Source organism: Pan troglodytes, chromosome 7, assembly GCF_028858775.2.
Source record: "Pan troglodytes isolate AG18354 chromosome 7, NHGRI_mPanTro3-v2.0_pri, whole genome shotgun sequence".
Taxonomy (NCBI): domain Eukaryota; kingdom Metazoa; phylum Chordata; class Mammalia; order Primates; family Hominidae; genus Pan; species Pan troglodytes.
In genome coordinates this window covers 146,003,226-146,016,783 of record NC_072405.2, presented here as the reverse complement: position 1 = coordinate 146,016,783, position 13,558 = coordinate 146,003,226, and the positions used below count along the sequence as shown (strand labels likewise).

Below are 13,558 nucleotides of genomic sequence, written 5' to 3'. Positions count from 1 at the left end.
TCAGTGGGGCCTGACCAAGTTATGATGTTCTAAGCCCTAAATGGCCATTAGTAGCGCACATGAAAAGGGCAAAAGATGCATCCCTGGCCAGCAAAGGACTTGCCATCCACTCGAAGACACATGATGCACATCAAAAAGGCAATCAACAAGCAATCGCCACACTCTACCTTGTGTAAATTTTAGTGACTGTCAGATAAAATAACTACCAGCCAGTCTGTCTCAAGCATTGAACTGGAACTTCTTGAGGGCAGGACCAGGTCTAGATTCTCCACGGATCCCCAACAACTAATCTCTGCCTAGACCAGAGCAAATACACAATGCACATTTCCTGAAGGAGTGAATAGCACAAGGCAGCTGCCTCCAGTGCTAAACTGAATGGTTCAGTCAACATGGGTCAAGAATTTCAGCAGATGTTTGGTATGTACCAAGGACCAATAACTTCATTAGATAAATGAAGGAATGAATGAGTGAATGAATGTGTGCATCACACCTTATGGACATTTATTATCTGTGTGAACAGCTATGGAAAGAGTAGGGGAGGCTGTGTCAGATGACCCAGACTCCCTGCTCACTAACCAGGCTCAAGAGCCTTACTCATTTGCCTCAGTTTCCTCACTATGAAATGAGACTGAGTCAAAGGATTTCTGTGAGAATCAAATGCCATCATTTGTTTCTCTATCAAGCGAACAATAATCAAGCATCATAAGGCATTACATTCTGGTAACGTGGAGACAATAAGGCTTGGCCCCAGCAGTAAGTGGCTCCAAGCCCAGGGCAAGGCCATCTTCATGGAGACGAAAGCAATGAACCTGTAAGCGACAAAGCACAGCACAGCCAAAGGAAGAGGAGCCACAGCCAGAGAGAACTGAACTCACACAGCACTCGCCAAACATTCAGGCCATGCAGGGCTCAAACTAGCGCACAAAGAAGCCTGTGATAAGAAATGCTGACCTCAGTCACCTGCTAAGCCCCAGCTCCGTGCCAGTATGTGTCTTCTATATTGGTTCCCGTCTGTTATTTTCCACCTTTCTTTCTGTGTGCTTCTCATTTACTTTTGTCACAGTCCATGGTGTTTTTCCATTACCTTGCTTCACAGGGCCGCCCCAGGTGTTCTAACCCGCGACCCTCAGTGACCCTGACAGAACAAGACAGTGTGCACAAGCCTAGCCTAGACTCCAGCTTCCTGCTGATGCCAGAGCCCTGCCCAGGAGAGCTATATGCTCCTTTGAGTTTTACCATCAGGTTTTAAATCAGTGATAAACAGTGTTTGAATCTCAGCTCTGCCACTCAGCCACTTGCATGATCTTGGACAATTTCCTTTATTTCCCTGATTTTGATGTCCTCATTTGATAGGTGAGATAATGATGCCTATATCATTGAGTTTAAGAAGAATAACTGTGCTTTGTGAGTATTTCTTATGTGTGCTGCATGGTTCTACATGTTTTAATGTTTTCACTGTATAGTTCTTATAACAGCAACTATTAGCACTTCCATTTTACAGATGGAGAAATTGAGGCATAGGGAGGACAGTTGCCTTACCCGTGATAACAAACAGCTAGCAGTCACAAGCCAGGAGTTTAAACTCAGACAGCACTGCTGGGGGCCACCTATAATCCCTCCTCACACTCTGTATTTCGTTTTCTGAATTCGATGAGTCAAGGGCATAATCCTGGGTCCAGTGCATACCAAGTACCCTAAAAATAGTATGTATCATTCAATTCCCAAGGCACATGGGTAAAAAGTACAGTTGTTTGGACTCACATTTAGTAAAATCTCTACTCCATGGATGAGTGATGTAAGACAGAGACAGAAGATTATGATGACCCAGAAAACTAACTTCTAGAGCAGTGGTTCTCATCTGTGGATAATACCTTACCCTTCCCTGTGCCCCCTGCCCCCTGCCTAGGGGACATTTGGCAATGTCTGGGGACATTTTGGTTGTCATAATTTGAGTGAAGGTGCCCCCTGGCAACCAATATGTATGTATGTATAGACCAAGAATTCTGCTAAACATCCTCCAATGCACTGGACAGTACCCCACCAAAAAATATTTTTATTATCTGGACCCAAGTCTCAATTATGCCAAGGCTGAGAAACCCTATCCTCAAACACTGAGTCTGGGCCACGTTCTCTAATGTGGACTAATTGCTTAGTACCCAGTACCTACAAACAAATACTTACTTCACAAATACATACATAAATACATGAATGGATATATTTTGTTAACTCTAAAATGCTGTCAATTGAACAATGTACCATCAATTCAAAAGAGATTGCTCAGAAGAGGGAAAGAAACCACCATATTCAGTGCAAGACACATCCCCAAATCAGAAATGTTAAAATGTGCATGGGGATTGGTGGGGGATGTGCAGCTTAGAATTGACTGAGTAATACTTACCTGGCAGGGGAGACACCATGATCACAAAGGTGGTTTTCCCAGGGCAAGACTCATCCATTGCACTCCAGATGTGACCTCTATGATTTCCCCAAATGTGAGAAACTTGACTGTATAATTTGTGATTATAATTTTTTAATTAAAAAATAAATGAGTGAGTAAATAGAGAATACTCCTTATGCTTTAAAATCCTCAGATCAAAGAAGTGATCTTTCTACTGTGGGCTTCATTCAGCCTCCGGACAGGCAACATAGTAGAGTGTCAAGATGGTAAGATGTTATCTTGAGCCTCAAGTGATTGGTAGCACATTGAGTTGAGAAGGATTATAAGCCAATGTCGCAATTTAGCAGAATAAGTATCCTTGAGTGATTAGTGATGTCTGCAGAGACATGGGAGAGCAAGTAATGTAATGCATGACACATACCTGCTGTCTTTATTATAGTCAAAAGTACAGTGAACTTTGAGTCACACATTTAGATTTGAGCCTCAGCTCACCCCCAGAAGATCTGTTCCTTTGGGTATATCAGTCTACTTCTCTGAAACTCCATCTATTCTTCTATAAAATGTGGATAACAGATCTTAGTTCAATTACATGGTTGTTTTAATGAGCTCTTTTGGGTGTAATAAAAATGCTAATTGTTAACATTGCATTAAAATGAGATAATCTATTCTGGTCCTTCTTAAACTGAACTTTTCAGGTAATATCTGAAAACTGTTCTATTTTCTATATTTCAAAATGCACTCTGAATATCACGTAGTGATACACCCTCACAGGCCATTAGTTAATCACTACAGCGTGTTGTGTAGTAGTTTGTTGAGGTGACATTTTTTGGAGAAGAAGTTGTAGGCCATTCTTTGGGCTCATCTCTAGCTTTTTAATATCTAGATATCAGGGCTGGGGATGTATTTCATAGTAGGAAATTGACCAGAATAAATTACTAGTCTAATTAATGCCCTTTCCTAACCCCCTTTTTTTGAGACAAAGTCTCACTCTGTCCCCCGGCCTGGAGTGCAGTGGCATGATCTCTGCTTACTGAAACCTCCACCTCCTGGGTTCAGGCAATTCTCATGACTCAGCCTCCCAAGTAGCTGGGTCTACAGGCACATGCCACCATGCCCAGCTAATTTTTGTATTTTTAGTAGGGATGGGGTTTCACTATGTTGGCCAGATTAGTCTCAAACTCCTGACTCCAAGTGATCCGACTTCCTTGGCCTTCCAAAGTGTTGGGATTACAGGCATAAGCCATTGTGCCCTGCCTCCTAACTCATATTAGAGCCTTCCAGGGATGGAAGATAGTGCGTTCACAGTTAAGGAGGATACACAGGGAGCTATCATAGTTTGTCTCTCAATGTGTCCTAATGAACTGTGCCTCCAATATGCACACCCTTGCGTAATTCTTGCCCCTTGAATCTGGGCTGGTCCTGTGACCTTAACCAATAAACGTGGAGGAAGTGACACTGCATGAACCTGGGCCAGAAGAAATATTACAACTCCCTGCTTGGTCCAAGAACATTCTTTCTTGGGGAAATAATATTCTGCGTAAGCAGTTTAACCACCTTAAGACTACCATGATATGAGGAAACCCAAGCTAGCCAAGCAGAGAAGCCACATGAAGACAGAGCTCCGCCCAGGCCCCAGGTGCTCTGTTCATCTTAACCAAGGTGCCAGACATGAGTGAAGACGCATCTTAGATGTCTAGCCCAGTTGAATCTTCAGGTGACTCCAGCCCCAGCTGCCATCTGACTTCAACCATATGCAAGACCAAGCAAGACCCACTCAGTTATGACCTGAACAGGTTCATCCACATAACAATGAGAGATCATAAGAAACAATCACTTTATGTCACTACATTTTGGGGTCACTTGTTACTCAATAGAAGGTATCTGAAATTGGAGCCATGTTGGATGTTATCAATAGGAGAAAGACAGCCCTGTAAACTGCTTGTCTCTATCCTTATAGTAGAAACAGTATGAAGGGAGGGGTGGAGAATAGGTAGATAGCCACACTTCCAATTAACCATAAACTTAATAATTTAGACACTGAGCTCAAGCCTCTCAATGGCTACAAAAATCCCCAGAGACCTTCCAATCTTGCTATAAACTGAATGTTTGTGTCCCACCAAAAATTTATGTTAAATCCTGGCCCCCGGTGTGATGGTGGTGGGGCCTTTGGGGAGTGGTCAGATTATGAGGGTAGAGCCCTTATGAATGGGGTCAGTACCTTTATGAAAGAGGCCTCAAAGAGCTGCCTTGCCCCTTCAACTATGTGAGGACATGAAAACAAGAAAGCAGACCCTTGTCAGACATTGAATCTGGCAGTGCCTTGATCTTAGACTTCCCAGCCTCCAGAAGTGTCAGAAATAAATTTCTAAGCTGCACAGTTTATGGTATTATGTTATGTATAGCCACTTGAATGGACTAAGACAAAGCTGAAGACTAGACACTAAGAACCTGAGTCCAGCAGCTCCAACTGCCTCTAAATACTCACCTTTCCACACTCGTGCAGGAAAACAACGACAACAAAAACAGAAGAACAAGAGCCTCCACTTCCCCTCTGCCTTCCAAATCTTATGCTCTAATTGGCATCCAGAACTTTGGCATCCAGAACTTGACCACAAGGAAGTCCAGGAGAGGTAGATTCTGATTTTGATTTTCCTAGCTCTGCAGTACAAGAAGGCACACAGAGGGAAGTAGAAATAGGCACTCGGGACTAAATAGAATTATCCAGAGGATCCTTGCTGTAATCGAGGTATGTACAAATACTATGCATATAGAAAACAAGGTGGGGGGCAGAAGACAGTGAGCTGGTTGGCATTTGGTGTGTACAAGCCAGCCCCCAGTATTCTAAAAAGGTGTTTAGAAAAAGACCTAGAAAACACTTCTAAAAAAGGTGTTTATCAGAAAAGATGGATAGACTTGGACTCAGGTCAAGTAGGATTTTACTAGAAATTTTGGAAGAAAGGGCTATCAAAGCAGAGGAGAAAGTTGCTGCAAAGAGGTGGGAGCATGGAAGTAGATGTATTAGTTTGCTAGGACTGCCATAACAAACTGCCACAATTTGAGTGCCTTAAACAAAACGTATATATTTTCTCACCAGTTCTGGAGGTTAGAAGTCCAAAATTAAGGTGTCCACAGAGTTGATTCCTTCTGAGGGCTGCCAGGGAGAACCTTTTCCAGGCATCTCTCCCAGCTTCTGGAGTCTGCCAATAGTCCTTAGTGTTCTTTGGCTTGTAGACGCCTCACCCTAGTCTCTGCCTTCCTCTTCACATGGCCTTCTCCCTGGATGTGTGTCTGTGTCTGAATTTCCCCTTTTCCTAATGACATCAGTCATATTGGATTAGGGGCCACCTAATGACTTCATTATTACTTGATTACCTCTATCAAGACCCTATTTATAAATAAAGTCACATTCTGAGGCACTGGGAGTCAGGACTTCAACATATCTTTCGGTGGGGACACAATTAAACCCATAATAGAAGATATTCGGAGCGGCTAAAGTGTAACACAGAGGATTAATAGGAGATGAAGCTAGAAAAATAAGTTACTTTCTTATGCTAATATTATAAATAAACCATGCAAAGGATTGTAGACTTTATGATCAGAGAAACACAAAATGGTTTTAAGCAGAAAAGTCATGTGACTAGACCTGGCCTTAGACTGGACACCATGATAGAAGCAAAAATTGAGGTAATTTAAAAAAAGAAGAAGCGGATACCAGGTGTATTAGTCCGTTCTTATGCTGCTAATACAGACCTACCCAAGACTGGGTAATTTATAAAGGAAAGAGGTTTAATTGACTCAGATTAGCATGGCTAGGGAGGCCTCAGGACACTTACAATCATGGCGGAGGGGAAGCAAACACGTCCTTCCCAAATGTGATTTAATTAAACTAAAGAGCTTCTGCACAGGAAAAGAAACAATCATGAGAATGAACAGGCAACCTACAGAATGGAAGAAAATTTTGCAATCTATCTACCCATCTGACAAGGGTCATTATGATATCCAAAATCTACAAGGAATGTAAACAAATGTACAAGAAAAAAACAAACAACCCCATCAAAAGTGAGCAAAGGCTTTGGGAGGCAAAGGCGGGAGGATCACGAGGTCAGGAGTTCGAGACCAGCCTGACCGGTATAGTGAAACCCTGCCTCTACTAAAAATACAAAAATTAGCCAGGTGCGGTGGTGCGCACCTGTAACCCCAGCTACTCAGGAGGCCGAGGTAGGAGAATCACTTGAACCCAGGAAGCGGAGGTTGCAGTCAGCCAAGAACATGCCACTGCACTCCAGCCTGAGCAACAGAGCGAGATTCCATCTCAAAAAAAAAAAAAAAAAAAAAAAAAGTGGGCAAAGGATATGAACAGATACTTCTCAAAAGAAGACACTTATGTGGCCAACAAACACGAAAAAAAGCTCAACATCACTGATCATTAGAAAAATGCAAATCAAAACCACAAGGAGATACCATCTCATGCCAATCAGAATGACAATTATTAAAAAGTCAAGAAACAATAGATGCTGGCAAGGCTGTGGAGAAATAGGAACACTTTTACACTGTTGATGGGAATGTAAATTAGTTCAACCATTGTAGAAGACAGTATGGCAATTCCTTAAGGATCTAGAACCAGAATTACCATTTAACCCAGCAATCCCATTACTATGTATATGCCCAAAGGAATATAAATCATTCTACTATAAAGACACATGCACACATATGCATATTGCAGCACTATTTACAATAGCAAAGACATGAAACCAACCCAAATACCCATCAATGATGGACTGGATACAGAAAATGTGGTACATATATACCATGGAATACTATGCAGCCATAAAAAGGAATAAGATCATGTCCTTTGCAGGGATATGGATGAAGCTGGAAGCCACCATTCTCAGCAAACTAACATAAGAACAGAAAACCAAACACCACATGTTCTCACTCATAAGTGGAAGTTGAAAAATGAGAACACATGGACACACAGAGAGAAACAACACACACCAGGGCCAGTCAGGAGATTGGGGGTGAGGAAAGGGAGAGCATCAGGACAAATAGCTGATGCATGGGAGGCTTAAAACCTAGATGACAGGTTGATAGGTACAGCAAACCACCATGGCACACATATACATATATAACAAACCTGCACGTTCTGCACTTGTATCCTGGAACTTAAAGTAAAATAAAAATAAAAATAAACATGTTCTTCTTCACATGGTGGCAGCAAGGAGAAGTGCTGAGCAAACGGGGGGAAAGTCCCTTATAAAATCATCAGATCTTGTGAGAACTGACTCACTATCACGAGAACAACATGAGGGTAACTGCCCTCATGATTCAATTACCTCCCACTGGGTCCCTCCCACAACACGTGGGGATTATGAGAGCTGCAATTCAAGATGAGATTTGGGTAGGGACACTGGCATCCATGTCACCAGGGAGGAGGCTATTTTCAAAGTCAGGGTGAACCTTACACATACATAAAAATTAATTCGACATGGTTCATAAACCTGAAAGCAAAAAGTAAAGCAATGAAACTTCTAGGAGAAAACATAGAAGAGCATCTTCATGACCTTTGGGAAGCCAAAGATTTCTTAAACATGCCATGGAAAGCACTAGCCATAAAAGAAAGGACTGATGAATTGGACTTCATTAAATTAAGAACTTTAAGAACTTCCGTTCATCAAAAGACACCATTAAGAGAGTGATAAAAACAAGTCATGGCTTGGGGAAGATATTTGCAGCATATGTATCTGAAAAAGGTCTCAGAATACATAATGCATAATACATAAATAACATTTATTTATACATAATACATAAATAACGCTTGCAAATCAAAGACCTATGGATTAACGTAAAATGAGCACACACACGCACACACACAAAAACCTCACAAGCCTAATGGCAATAACAAGTGTCGGTGAAGATGTAGAATAACTAGACCTCACCTACATTGCTAGTGGGAGTGTAAATCAGTTCAACAACTATTTGACAATATCAACTAAAGCTAACCCTAGAAATTCTACTCCTTGATTTTTCCCTAAGAGAGATAAAGACTTACATCGACCAAAAGACAGGTACAAGAGTGTTCATAGAATTATTTATAACAACCAAAACCTGGGAATTACTAAGTGTCCATTAAGAGTATAACAGGCAGGGCGCATTGGCTCACACCTGTAATCCCAGCACTTTGGGAGGCCAAGACAGGAGAATCGCTTCAGTCCAGGAGTTCAAGACCAGCCCGGGCAACATGGTGAAACCTCTTCTCTACAAAAAAATACAAAAATTAGCCAGGTGGGGTGTGGCACATGCCTATAGTCCCAGCTACTTGGGAGGCTGACATGAGAGGATCTCTTGAGCCTGGGAGGTCGAGGCTGCAATGAGCCATGATCACACCACCGCACTCCAGCCTGGGCAGAAGAGCCAGACCCTATTTCAGAAGGGAAAAAAAAGAAGAGAGTACAAATGATAAATCATCTATGTTATATTTATATATATACACTTCTCAGTTGAATAATTCTTAACTAAAATAATCTATTGTTGAACACAATAAATCAAATTTATTTCACAGATAAAACAGAGAAGAAAGAAAAGCTGAACACACAGATGTGTGTCTTGTAGAATTCCATTAACAAGAAGCTCAGAAGCATGTGGAAGCCACCTCAGTGGGAGGTCAGAATCATCACACCTTTGATCATCAACTGAAAAAGCACAGGGAAGGCTGCTGGAGTGCTGGCCTCCTCTATCCTGATCTGGAGGTTGCACAAGTGTAGACAAATGTGAAAATGTGCTCAGGGAACACTTGTGGTTTGTGCACTTAACTGTGCACAGATGATACCTCAGTGAAGGAAAAAGAAAGTCCAGATGAACCAAGAGAAAATCCCGGGGGCATTAGCAGCAGTGGGACAAGGGGCAGGGGCACTAGGCAGCTGTGGAGGAGATGGAATGAGGGGGATTGAAAATCACGCAGAGACAAAGCGGGAAAGTTGAGGGAAGATTCAAGGGTGACTCTTAGTCCTGACAGTAACAATACAGGAGCAAAGAGAGCCTGTGAAAAGCTGAAAGAGTCAGGGTCTCACCAGGGTCTCAATGATGGGTTGGATTTTGCTTGGGAGTTTGGAGGTCAGACAAGGCACCAGGTCCTGGAAAATGAAGACGAATGCAAACAGGGGTCAAAAGCTGGGGCAACCACAGCCCATCACGCCCACCACTGAAGGAAGTTTACTCCAGCTCATTAAAATCTTTCTGAGTTTTTGTGATAACAGTCAGAAGTTTAAAAAAAAATCAGCCAGTGCAGTGGCTCACGCCTGTAATCCCAGCACTTTGGGAGGCCAAGGTGGGTGGATTACCTGAGGTCAGGGGTTCAAAACCAGCCTGACCAACATGATGAAACCCCATCTCTACTAAAAATACAAAAAATTAGCCAGGCGTTGGTGGCGGGCATCTGTAATCCCAGCTACTCGGGAGGCTGAGGCAGGAGAATTGCTTGAACCTGGGAGGCAGAGGTTACAGTGAGCCAGTGAGCTGAGATTGCACCACTGCACTCCAGCCTGGGTGCAACAGAGTGAGACTCTGTCTCAAAAAAAAAAGCAAAAAAAACCAAAAAAAAAAAAAAAAACATAGTGTTTGTTTGGCAAAGTGGTGACAGAAAAGGCCCCAGAGTAGAAAAATAGCTACTCTAGTCAAACCTTCCTCCTAGACAGGAAAAAGGTGGGGGGGCAGGGGCAAGGTAGTGGTGATTGTACCGAAAATGCACAATGCTGCATTCTTTCAGGAAAAATGCTCTTTGAATCTGAAAACCACTTTATCACAACTGTCAAAACAGACTCAGGCAGTACATAATTTATAACCCTGGGGTGGCAGCTGGGGAAAAGAAGCCTAAAAGATTGGTTTATTTTTCTTATTAATATTTATTAGCTAAGAAACAGCTACCCCCACTAGACCAGAAAATGGACTTAATTTGAAGCAGACACATTTGATTTGCATTTTTGAGCCTCTGTGGCTGGTTCTTAGACCTGACTGGCACAGAGACAGGTGGGCAAATCCTCCGTTCCTCACTCCATCACTCACATCATGGTGGGGACGGAGAATATGGAGATGGAGAAGATATTGGTCCCATTGACAGAGCTCCATATCCAGGAGCTTGTCCACAACACAGACACAGAATGTTGACGCCCAGGGGCAGAAAATGACAGCCTCCATAGGGGCCCTAGGAAAAGCCACAGAAGTCTGAGCCAGCCCAGGGGCTCAGAGGAAAAGAACACACTGGCCAAACTACACAAGGAAGGGCTGGTAGAACTTCAGGAAAACAGGAAGGAAGGGTGCTTCAGGGAGACGGAGTAGCATGTGCAAAGGTCAGGTGGCATGAACGAAGGCACCTTTTCTGGGGGAATTGACTTTTTTCAAGAACATTAAATATTAAATTTCAGGAACAGTAAACATACATACAAAAACATTTTCTTCCATTGATATTGGAACAAAAAGGAAACTGACAAGAAAAATTGTTGAACTTGCGAGTCCCTTCTAGAGAGCCTGGAAGATGTTGAACCAGGCGTGAAGTGGATTTGGATAACTGTGTCTGCAAACGCATCTCTGTGACACGGGGTGGGGGCTGTGTCCTGGCTTCCTAGTGCCCTGCAGGGTGCATTGGCAAGTCCTATCTGGGTTTGAAATGAGGGACTGCACGCTGCAATGTTCTGCACACAGAGCAGGCTCCATCACCTCCCTCCAGTACCTCGCTGCAGCCTGAGAGAAGGTAAGAGCTGGAGTGACCCGCACAGCCAAATACAGGTAAGGATAGTGCTCCAGGCATGGAGGTGGGGGCCCAGGTTTCACTACATATGGAGTGTGGGCTTGGACTCTGTCTCCAGTCTCTCGAGTCCAAATCCAGTATTTTTCAACCCAACATAACCTCTGCCCCACCTCAGCCCCAGTCCTGATCATAAACCCTGGCTTAACAGAGAAAGGACAGAGCTGAGAGGGATGAAGGCTGAAGAAAAACAGGGTTGAGAAAGAGAGAGGATGAAGAGAGGTCAGAACTTGGCAGTCAGGAGTCGGAGAAGAGCTCTGGAATCACATGGACTCAGGACGTCTATGGACTCTGTCCTGCCCAGCTGGTGAGCATGGACAAGTGACAGAACCTGTCCAATCTGTGGGAAAGAGAATCATACCAATTCCATCAAGTGTTCACGAGGTGAAGTGAAGCTACAGCAAACACTGCTGATCACTGCTTAGGTGCCAGGCGCCATGCTCGCCCTTTCTCCATCTTATTTGATTGACTCTCTAGGCCATCCTGCAAGGCGGGTTTTATGACCCCATTTTTCAGGTGAGGAGACTAAAGCCTGGAGTGAATACTGTAACCTGCCTGAAGCTAGTCTGCGCCGCCGGGTTTAGGAGAACTCTGAGTGATGTTAACATGCCCCCTGCATTTAAAGAAGCAGACAAGAGAATCAGAGTCCAGACAAGACATAAAGAAGGGGCAAAGTCTCCCCTCCCCAGGACAAGCCTGACCTGGCAAACTCACTCTCTTGATGCTGACTTTTCCACTTACGCTACTTTCCTTTGCCTTGTCATTTTTTTTCTTTGCTAGGAGTCCAGATGGCTAGAGGGAAGGCTTCTGTTTTTAGGTGTGGTTTTTGAGAAGAGCTTTCAGACAGTTGTCTTAAAAATCTTTTCTGGGAAAACTCACTCCCAGAGTAAAAATCTTTCTTCGGAGAAGGAGAATTGCAGAGCGGTAATGGATTCTGACCCCATCAGCCTTCTGGGCCCAGCCTCACGATTGGCCTCTCATCCTCCAAACTTATTAAGAACCCAGCCCAGCCCTGGGACACTGGGCTGTGGCTACCAGACAAAGGGGACGGTATCTCTGCCTCTCACTTTCCCAGTGGAAAGCCACGCAGCAGGACCCCAAAAGGAGAGCTGAAGAGAGGATTAGTTTCAGGCCTGGGTGGCTGCCTGGAGAGAGGGAAGGCTGCCCTTCAGCTCATTGAAGTCAGCTGTGAAAGAGATGGAATGAGAGTGATTTGAAGCCAGACAGAGGGAAAACAGTGAAGGCGAGGCAAGATTTAAGGGCGCCTCCAAAGGAGACCGGGAGGTGTGAGAAGGAGGTGGGGCTGAATTTGGGGGGAAGGGCTGCCTCCACGAGGTACACACCCACTGGCGTGGGTAGAACTGTGTTCCTGAAAAAAAACTGTGTCCAAGTTTTAAGCCTCCAGGTATCTGAGCATGTAACCTTATTTGGAAATAGGGTCCTTACAGATGAAATTAAGTGAAAGATCTTGAGATGAGATCATGTGGATTTGAGGTGAGCCTTAAATCCAATGACAAGTGTCCTGATAAGAGAAAGGAGAGGGAGATTTGTGACACAAAGGGACACAGGGAGGAAGGCCCTGTGGAGGTGGAAGCGGAGGCTGGACGGATGCAGCTCCGAGCCTAGGAATGCCCAGGAATGCCTGCAGCCACCAGGAGCGAGGCCTGGGGCGGCTTCCCCCTCAGAGCCTTCAGGGGGAACCAATCCTGCCGATACCTTGATTTTGGACTGTGAAAGAATGAATTGCTGTTGTTTCAAGCCACCGGTTTGTATAATTTGTCACATCAGCGTTAGGAAATGAGTACACCCACAAGAGGGCCTGAGCCACCTGAAGCACGTTTCTCTATCAGGTTTCTCACTGGGTTCCCGGGAGCCTCACAGTCCCAGGAGATGAATGAGGTGGTTTGACCCTTTAGTGATGCATTGCACTAGCTCCTTGGCCCCACCTGTATGACTAAGAGCGCAGCACCCCGTGGTAAGCTCAGTGGGCTGCAGGGGTGCCACCTGGGTATGGAGGAGCCAATCCTTCCTCCTCCTCCCACCCTTTTGGTCACATTCTCTGCTGGTGAAGACATCCAGGGCTGGGCCAGGCTTTGTGCTGTTCTGAGAGTAAGACCCAGCCATGCAGCCCCCCTCCACTGGAACCTCCAGGGTTTGCAAAGAAAAGAACTCTGGACCGAGCCCTGGTCCACAGCTGGGAGGAAACAATCTGCACAGCCAAGGCCTCCAGCCCAGGCCCCAGTGCAAAACCCTCCATCCCTTTCCCTTTCTCAGGCACATTAGCTCAGGCTGATCAAATGCCCAAAGGGCCGAGAGGTCCTGGATGCAACAGATGAAGCAAGACACCAAACCCCAGCCTCTGC

At 44.4% G+C, this 13,558-nt stretch overlaps 1 pseudogene; it reads left to right on the top strand.

Annotated features, from left to right (window-relative positions):
• Positions 1 to 2,390: 2,390 nt before the first annotated feature.
• On the top strand, positions 2,391 to 2,543 carry LOC112204323 (U1 spliceosomal RNA; annotated as a pseudogene).
• Positions 2,544 to 13,558: the final 11,015 nt, after the last annotated feature.